The following is a 10,333-nucleotide window of genomic DNA, read 5'->3' on the forward strand; positions in this document are numbered from 1 at the left end:
CTTTGTTCTCGCGTCCTGGCCTCCGGGATTGGGTGCGGCCTACCTGGCTCTTTGGGCGCTTTTCGGCTGGGAATCTCGGTGGTATGAGTCCGGCCCACACTCGGACCCAGGAGCGCTGCAGCTCCCGGAGAACTGGCTGCCTCCAAAAATATTATTTTGATAACTGAGAAACATAAGACTACCATAAATTGCTTAGCCAAGTCCTTGTTGTCAAACATTTAAGTGGCTTAATTTTTACCAAGTTGAATAGTATTGCTATGAACAATTCTGTATAGAAATCAATGTTGCCAGCTCTTAATATTTCCTTAGAACATATTCCTATAGGTGGAATGCTTGCTTTCAATATACAAATCCTTTTGAATATCTTGGTGCATATTTTTAATTGGTCTTTTAGAAACTATCAATTTACATTCTCACTACTATCCTAACCACTACTTAGTATTAATATCAAAGACAAAAAAAATTTGAGGGTCAAAATTGACATCTTACTGTTTTGATTTTTACTTTTTTTCAACTATAATTAGTGAGGTGAATGTGATTTCCCATGTTTACGGGGCATTTTATCTTCTATAATTTAGCTATTTGATTTCTTACCTACTTTTCTATGGAAGTATTCGAGGGTTTTTTTCCCTTAAAGTGTATGAACTTTGTCTCATTGAGACAAAGTTAGAGATATAAATATTTCATATGTTCCTAATTTTTCTTCTGTCTTTTGAGTTGGCTCTGGTTCTGGGTAATTAGATGTTTACTCATTTTATGCAGAATGATTGCATTTTGTTTGCACATTGCTTTTAATAGCTTTCATTCTAAAAAGTTTCTACTCATTTCAAATTGATCTCTGCTGAATTAATTTTAAGTCATTCTCTTTTGGAATTTCTTTTAATGTAAAATATGGCAAAGGTGAAGTTTTTATCTTTTCTCCTAAACAAAATATTCTCAACAAGGAAAAATATTAATAAATAATAAATGTGATGAACTGCATAACTGTGGCACATGTTAGACACTCAAAATATATTTGTAGACTGAATGCATGATTCTACCTTTTTCAAAGGAATTGAGGGAAAATATATAATTGAAGCTCAGTTATTCATATAACCATGCTAATTCCTACCATTTTGTGTGATTTGTAAGACTACAAGTAGAGAAGTATTTTAGCCAAATATTTTTATACTAATTATTTTAAAACTTTTTGGGGCAGGTACTTATATTCAGTGGAAAGTTTAGATTTGGGCTGTGAACATGTAATTTAGAATATCCAATATCTACTCTTGTCTCTAGCCTTATGTCCAAATTCACTGATTCTGCTTCTAACAGCATATATTTTCTTCTACTTAGAGCACACATATTATAGGCATTAATAAAAAAATATTTATAGAAATCTTATCCAGATTTGAGAGAAATGCAATCTCAATGTCATGAATTCTTCAGACAGTTCTGAATCAATCTAAATAATGTGTTTGTTAATATAGCCATTTGTGAAATGAAACATTTAATGATCATACAAACCTTGGCTGATTTTGTGTAGAGAGCATATATTAGTAAACATCTCACCTGTGCCCTATTTTTCATGTATTGCACTCATAAACCCTGAGAAAATTTAGGATCTGCTTGCTGGTTAATAACATCTAAAATTTTCCACATTAGACCTGTACTCTGGATTCCCTGGATCTAGCTTCTGAAACTTAATGACTTTAGATATCTGGAGTTATATAGGCTCAGTGAAAAATTGAAGGCAGCTTCTTGAAAAATCTATCAAAAGAAGAGTCATCTGGAAATAAACAGTTATGGCTCAGAAGATAGGCTCAGCATCAATTTTTGCCTCTTTGAAGTTGGTACAAAATAATACACTTAAAGAGATGAACCACAAAGTATGATTCTCTTGCTCTCTTTAATAGAGGCGTTTTTGTTAAAAACTCACAAAAAAAATTTATAAAATAATTATGTGTTCACCAAACTTCCATATGCTCATCAGATATCTTCCTCTTTGGAGTAAAACAATGTGTCATTCTCATGGATGAGTGCCCATTTTAGCCTTCACTTCTAGCAGAATAGAAAGAAAGTGTTTCTTGCTCAGAAGGCAAAAAAGAGCCAGGAATTTATATAGGCCTACAAACAGTGGATTTTAACATTTCAATTGAAATAGCTTTAAACTTTCCTTTTCTGAAAAATGAAGATTTGAGTAAGAGAAAAATGTGATGGGTAAATAGATACTACAGAATATTAAGTTCATTTTGTGTGCATTGACATTCCTCCCCTCAATGATTTGATTCTAGGAATTTTTCTGTCCGAATTATGAAAAGCATTATATTAAGACAAACCATATTCTTATGGAAATGATCTTTACTAATTTACCTGACCGGTCAAAATGTTCAGCTAATGAATGGAAGTGATTTACTTTGCTTCACTGTGTTTGCTTCTGAAATAAAACCAAAAACATAAAGACTGAAATCTGTATTCTATGTTAAATATTTCACTTATTATACTATATTAATTTCTAAAAAGGTAAAGTTTATTGCAGCAAAAATTTTAGATCTAGCTTAATAAAGAAATGATATGAATATAAATGAATGTCTCTATATGTACAACCATTTTTTCACATTTTTGAATTTCAGTGTTCCAGAAGGCATGACTAACTAATGATGCTATCAGTCTCAGTTCGCTCATTGCATTTGACACCATGCATTACAGACAATATCCTTAGGAGTTCATAATTCCTTTGCTATTTCTAAATTTATTCCACACTCAAAGATGATGACATACAGCTGTTTGCTTCCCACATATAGTTACTACCCACTATGAGGCTATGTTTACAGAGTGAAGATAAGTAAAGGACTATACACTTATTTAGTCAAATTAATAACATCATACTCTCAATCAAGGCAATTCAAGCAAGAATAAAGTGTTGGTATCATCCAAAGTCAACAAATAAGTGAGTAAACTATTAGAAAAGGTGGGGAAGAGTTCAAAACTTAGATGCCACTACAAAGGATTACTATAAATATATGACATTTGTCATAGAAATAAATCATCATAGCAACTGCATCCACTGTCTCTGGTCATCACCTGGTGATCAGTTCCACTTACCAGTTTGCCTTAGTTGCTAAAGCACAATATTCATAAAATAAATGGCCAGGAACCTGAGATAGTAACTTCAACTTTCTGTTCTTTGAACCACATACTTGCAAGGATTCCTCAATAATGACAGACTTACAAATGTGATATTAGGGTACCTACTCCAATACTAAGTATCTTACCAATCCTTGAAAGCTTATTGTTAAAAGATTACTGATTGTAAAAAGTTTTAAACTATTTTTCACTGATAAGAGTTAGGCAATCCCTTCAGAGTTTCAATCAGTTTCTTATAATTTAATGCAGAATCTATTTAAAGATGTGAAACTTGTTCTTCTATCAAAACAACACAGACAAATGAATTTTACCCCCTGATTCATCACTTAGTTGTCATACTCCATTCCATACACTGAGCAAAAGTGAACTCTTGTCAACATACAAGAGTAACAGGGCAAAAGGAAAATATATATTGTAGTGATTAATATGACCTTGAATTTAATCCTGACTCTTCCTATTAGTAAAGTTTGGTAAGGTATTTCATATTTCTGAGTAACATTTCTGCATCTTTAAAATGGGTACAATTGTACTTATCTCACAGATATTTGGTGAGATTAAATGATGCAATACAGTATATTCTCTGGCATATACTAAATACGCAAAAAATTACCAACTAATAGTGCTGATAGTGGTGGTGGAAGTATCTGTAGAGATCCATTTCTCTCATCCTCCTGCCATCATAATGTGGAAATCAATCTTACTTTCCTTGAATCTGAATAAGCCTTAGTAATTGGCATTTTATTGAACAAAATATGGGAGTAATGATGCTTTGTGCCTTCTCATGTTATGAGAAAAATGTAGTCTCAGTTTCTCTCTCTCTCTCTCTCTCTCTCTCTCTCTCTCTCTCTCTCTGTCACTCATCTCTCTCCCTCCTTCCCTGCATGTGAATGACATAGTAGATATATGAATGAACATTTAGGTGACTTCAGCCTTCAGCCTTCAAACTCCCTATACTGACACTTGATTGACCAGAAATGAGTTGTTCTCCCTATATCCTATTGAAATGGTAGGTTCATAAGCAAAATAAATGTTGTTGCTTTTTTTTTTTAGTTTACTAGTATGTATGTAGTACATAATGTTTACATTCCTTGTGGGAAGTTGGTACATGTACATAACACATCTTAATTCATTTCTCATCCTCTTTCCCTTCCCTTCCCCCTCCCGCATCCTTTGATCCCCTTCCATTTTTTAAAAGCGTGTTTTCAGTACAGTGTTTACATTCCTTGAGTACAGTTGGTACAGGTATGTAACACATAATTCCTTTTTTCCCTTATCCCTTCCCTTCCTTCCCCATTCCTCCATCTCTTGATCCCCTTTCCCTTTGAGAACTATCTCCCTATTGCCTATTGTCTATCTTTTACTGTTCTCTTTATCTTTACTATGAGATTCTTTTTATAAGAGAAGCAATATGATATTTGAGTTTCTGTATCTGATTTATTTCACTTAATATTGTGGTCCCAAGGTGCGATTGTTTTACAGCCACATGATTATTTGTTTGTTTGTTTTAAATGAGATGGTGACTCTTTGCCAAAATCTGACAGAAATGTTACTTTCACTGCAGACTGAGGTATAAATCACTGTCACTACTACAGAATATATTTGCCCAGAAATATATAATTTACAAAAGCAATTTCTTAACCACTAACAAATTTGATGCCTTTGATAACTCTAAAGATGTTTGGGAAGGGGATCTGGAAAGGAGGAAGACCCAAGAGTGGGGAGAGGAAGGGGAAACAATGACTAATATGTGGTATGTATATGTATCAATTCCCTAAGATAAATATAATTGTTGTGTATCACAAACATAAAAGTTCAGAAGTTAGTTAATTTATACAAATTCAACTAATAAGTGATGGAGTCAAATTTGAATTCTAAGTATTCATCTTTATCTTGTATAAACAGGATTTTCCTGAAGTTTATGTGTCATATTTGGTGGTCATTTTTATAGGACTACTTTAATTTTACTTTCAAGACAATTATTGACACTGCAGTACATTTTGGCTACAAAAACTTCTTTCCCATCATATAGTTAATAATCTGGTAAGAGTGGTAGCTGGAAATATGTAACACTACATAAAAACCAGAGTTATCTTTTAAAAAAAGGCAATGGTACCACAAAACCACCAACGAAAATACTCTTCATGCAAAATCACTCAAGAGCTAGCAGTAGTAGTGCTGTTACATGGTTGAGACAGCGTTCAGGCACAGGCAGAGTTGCTTGGAGTAGATTATAGGTCAAAGGATGAAATACTAGAAAAAGAACTTTCACTATTTCCATCTCTCCACAATGGGAACATTGTAGTAGGGGCCATTCTGAATGATACAATGGAGAACACATGGCCACGTGAAGAAACAAACTGTCATTTCAATATTGAATGTACTAAATAAAACATTTTGGAAAACTGGCTCACAAAAAAGACATTGAGGGAAAGAAACCAGTAACTTCTCTAAAATCCTATTAATATACTAAGTATGTGCATAAAAATACATGGTAATATTTTTGAAATATGAACAACTACTTCCTTTATTTACTTCTTTCTCCTTTCACTAAGTATTTATCCGTGGGAAATTTTGATGCAAAAAAATAGAATAATTCAATAAATAGCTAAAATTTATTGAGCACTAATTGTGAATCAGGCACTATAGAAAGGGAATTTTATGTGCATTTGTAAAAGTTTCAACCCTTATAACAATGCTTTGATGTGTGTACTGCTTTTGTTCTCAACTTACAGATGTGGAATTGGGAGCACAAAGAAGTTGAGAATGTGTTGCCAAGGTCAGACTGCCCTTGATACTTACAAGAGGTAAGATTAGAACCCAGGCAATATGGCTCTAAAGGGAATTCTATTAATTCTACCCTATACTGCATCATGTAAATGCTTAGCCAGGTATTAATATTGTTAGAGGACCTGATGGAAGAGATGCTTCAATTTTCCTTTATGGATGATATGCCATGCAAATAATGCCAGAAATTCTTCAGGTTCTTGCTCAGTGTGAGCATGGATATGTCCATGTTATTTTCTCTGTACGTAATCTCAGGCACCTGGTGTTTGAAAAGTACAATTTCTTTTTGTTGTTGTTGTTTTTTTCCGGTACCAGGAATCGAACTTACGATCTCCCACTTCCCAGGCAGGTGCTGTGCCGCTGAGCTAAATCCCCAGCCCCTGAAAAGTACAATTTCATAATGATAAATGAATGCTAGCTCTACCCAATATTATTAACATAGGGCATTTTTCATTCTACAATTAGCAGTTTATATATGCATAAAAGAGTTTATGTTTCTACTGTTAGGATACATAAATATGTAAATGATAAGTGAGTGGTAATTTTAAATCATAATACATCAATCCTAGAAAAAGAAATCCATATTTTCTTTACAGAAATGTTACATTTTGGCCATTGAAAGCTCACTTTGTGCTGTCAGTGCAGTACAAATTTATTCTCATTTTGTCTTTTCTATCAATATGTTATCAAAGATAAACGTGTTCATGATGCAGAGATTTACAGGGCTTATGATCAGCTGGATTTTAGCTTATATGTTAACTGGATGCATTTTTATCACTATAATGCATATATGTTTGATAGTTGTAGTCAGAAAACAATAGAAAAGTGATAGTGCTGGCAAGTACATGATTAACCCAGACGAGTTATACCTATCTAATGGGAGAGAATCCTTTCTGGTGAAGTATTTAAAACATCGGACCCTAAACAATGCTTTTCTTCAGCTGGGAAATCAATGACCCAGCCAGCTAGAACTACAGCAGAGTAGTTTCACCAAACCAACCCAGGAAAGAATCTAAAAACAATTTGAAACGCCCCCAGGACACCTCTTTCTCTTCTGCCATTAAGGGGCTAGGGTGATGTCAGGCAGAAAGGACAGTCTTCTGGCACGCTGTGAGCATGTTATTCCCACTGGACTCCATCTCAACCACAATTACCATGAATAGATGAGACAGTGTTGTGTGACATCCCTGTCCTTTCACACTTGAAAATGGGATTTCTTGGCACTGAGGGTAAAGCAGGACAGGCACAGCAGATTTTTTATTTTTTCCCAACCCATTGTCTTGACTGTAAAAGATTCTCCACCTAGAAATTAGGTCACTTTGAAAAGAATAGAGTATAAATCCCATTCCTGTCATCGAACAACCCTCTTCACAAATGCTGAGAGTTTTTGGTTATTATTAGTGCCCCAGATATTTTTCTTCTCTCTTAGAATATGAGAATGGTATAGCTTTTCTTCTTTGCCAACCTATCTGGGAACAAATGGCTGCATATACTTTGCCAAATATAGTAAGATGGAAATAGCAAAGTGAAATCTTTTTTAGCACCATAAAAAGAATGAAGGTAGTTTAGGAAAAGTGGGAAAATTGTAACCAACAACTTGACATATAACAATTGGCTTTTTAGTCACTGTATTGATATATACATCCCACCCCCTTTTGACACAAGGTCTTGTTATGCAGTTCAGTTTGTTCTTCAACTCATTATGTAGCCCAGGCTGACCTCTCATTGATTCTCTTGCCTCAGCCTCCCGTGTGCTGGGATTAAAATCCAATATCACCATGCCCAGCACATTTCCTTAATTATCTTCATTTCTTAAAAGAAATTACTCATTAACCCCCAAAATGTGATTTCAGCCCCTCACCCTAGTCTTTCTTCTGCTCTAGCTACTAACAGTTAAGGCTACAGCATATGGCTAGCTCCATCGATATTTATTTTTAAATCTCACTTTACATTCATACCAAAGTCATTATATTTTTAAAAATCCATGATTTTCCTTTTAATAAAATAAACTCTATGTTACATTCTTCTTTCAGTACCAACCAAGATTCACCCTTTTTACATTCCCCAGCATTTATCTATATTGTTGCATCTGGGAACTACATTCCATCAATTAGAATTTTTTTCATTTTACATTTCTATTCTACCAGATGGCTTAAGTTATTAGAAATGCTAGGTTTAAGCCTTGCAGGTACTGGTGACATCATGGTTACCATAGAAATAAAAATTTAGCAACAATAATACTAGGTATCTCCCTTTATCAGATGTGTTACATTGTTAGTTCTCAAATTTTTCACCCTGGAGTAAAAGCTTAGCAGCTCCCTCCCTATCACTGTATAGCCTACAACCTTCCCAACATTTTTCAGAATTTAAAAAGGTGCAGAGAAAAAAAATGGATGCGGTACTTATATCCAATCTGTCAACTTACATAATCTGTTATGGGTACTTCAAACTTTCAAACTTCAAAGTAAAGGAAAACAAAGTATATACTTGAAACCTAGAGATAAATAAAACTTCTATTACATGTTATACATGACCTAAATCAAATACATTATTATAAACTAAATGAAAAAAATATGAGATTTCTAGGCACGAAAACTTTCTTCCTTTTATAAGCTGGTTCTAGAAGCCTTTCTATACCATTTTAATTAGTGCCTGAAAGCTAGACTGACTATACCTTTAGAATATTTCCACTTTGAATCCATGGACTGTTTTTACCTGCTAACTGAATTCAAACAGCCACCCATCTGCTTTTGCGCTGAATAGCTGGGTCCTTTCTGTCAGTTAAATTTCTGAGAGAATAAAAATAACTGTCAGAAACCAACTGTTCAACCTGATTGGGGCCTAGTATTAGATTGTTACTGACCTTGATATAACCACACACATACTCTTCACACTACACTGTTTGACAAAATGCAACATAGAATCATTCTGCAATTTTAAAATTCTAGTGTAGAATTCTCTCTACCTCTCCCTCTCCCTCTCCTTCTCCCCTACACCTTTCTTCTGGAAAGCTAAGGCTAAGATTGAGAAAGACTCTAGACTCATTCTCTAAATTTGCTGAAATCTTCAAACAGTTTCCATAAATTAATGACTCTTTTAGGAATCTATAACAAGACATGATTTCCCACTGAATTCTAACACTGCAGCTCAATGTTCAATTGACACTATCTCCTTGACTTAGTGATCCAAAGATTTATGACAGTGGCAGAGTGCTTTAGTGAAATATGACATCATGACTACAATCTTCTATAAATTGCAAAGGTATATAATTGTATAATAAATGTAATTTGAGAATAAAACTGTCATTACAGATGCAATTAGGGACATTTACATTATTATATTTATCATAGTAATGTGCTTATTGTTGTTTATCAAATGTATACCCATTTTAATAGTAAAATTGGCCCAAAGCAACAATAAAACAAAACAAATAATAAATGAGATATTCTTTGAATGATTATGACAAGCTTTAGATAGTAGCAAACTCATATCACAACATTGTTAATCCTTGTATGTCAGACATTTCTGATTGTAATCACTACAGCTGACTCAATCAAGTGGCAATTATCATTGATCCTTGAACTAGTATATAATGAATGGTTACTTTCATAGATCATTTATGTTGTGCGTGTTGACAGAAGCATACTCCTTCTGATCCTCTGGATAAACAAGCCTAGCAAAAAAAATAGGTTCACCATTCAAAATCATTTTTTCTTTGTCAAACCAGACAGCTTAGTTGCCACATGGGGGTTATCGTAATCAAGTACCTGAGTTTTTCTAAAAATTAGCAAGCATAGCTGAAAATACAAAATTTTCACTCGTGATTCTAATCTGACAGGATATAGATAAAATCAACACATTTTTAAAAAAATTGGACATCCGTTGTTTGTTTAAAAGTTGCATCTGGAAGCCAAGGAGTATATATACTTCACTGGAGAGTAAAACAAAACAAAACAAAAAAGATAGCTCTGAGATACATGGACACCAGCACAAGCCCTGCAAATGAAACAAACCTGATTGGTTTCAAGCCATGGATGGTGAAAAAGAGTGATTCATCAAAGAGCTGACTTAATTTTCTTTTTTTGCTTTTTTTTATTTTAAAAATAAAAGGAGGAAAATATTAACAGACAGTCGACATTTTACAAAATAGCAAAGGCACAGTACAGACAGTACAGAGTTACAACCAGAGTGCTAGGGAATTAACAATGCTTGTTGTATTACATATTGATATCTTCAAAGTGGTTTCACATAAAAACAGATATACACATACAAAGCTGGTCAACCAAGGACTCATTGACAGTTTCTTTCAGCAAAGAAATACAAGATAGTAGAACAGCCATGTTAACTATCCTGCATATACATACATACAAAACTTTCTCCTTCTTTGCCTTCTCTTTTACCATATCCCAGTTATCCTTTACCT

Source organism: Chinchilla lanigera, unplaced genomic scaffold (assembly GCF_000276665.1).
Source record: "Chinchilla lanigera isolate Chin_1 unplaced genomic scaffold, ChiLan1.0 scaffold00102, whole genome shotgun sequence".
Classification (NCBI taxonomy): Eukaryota; Metazoa; Chordata; class Mammalia; order Rodentia; family Chinchillidae; genus Chinchilla; species Chinchilla lanigera.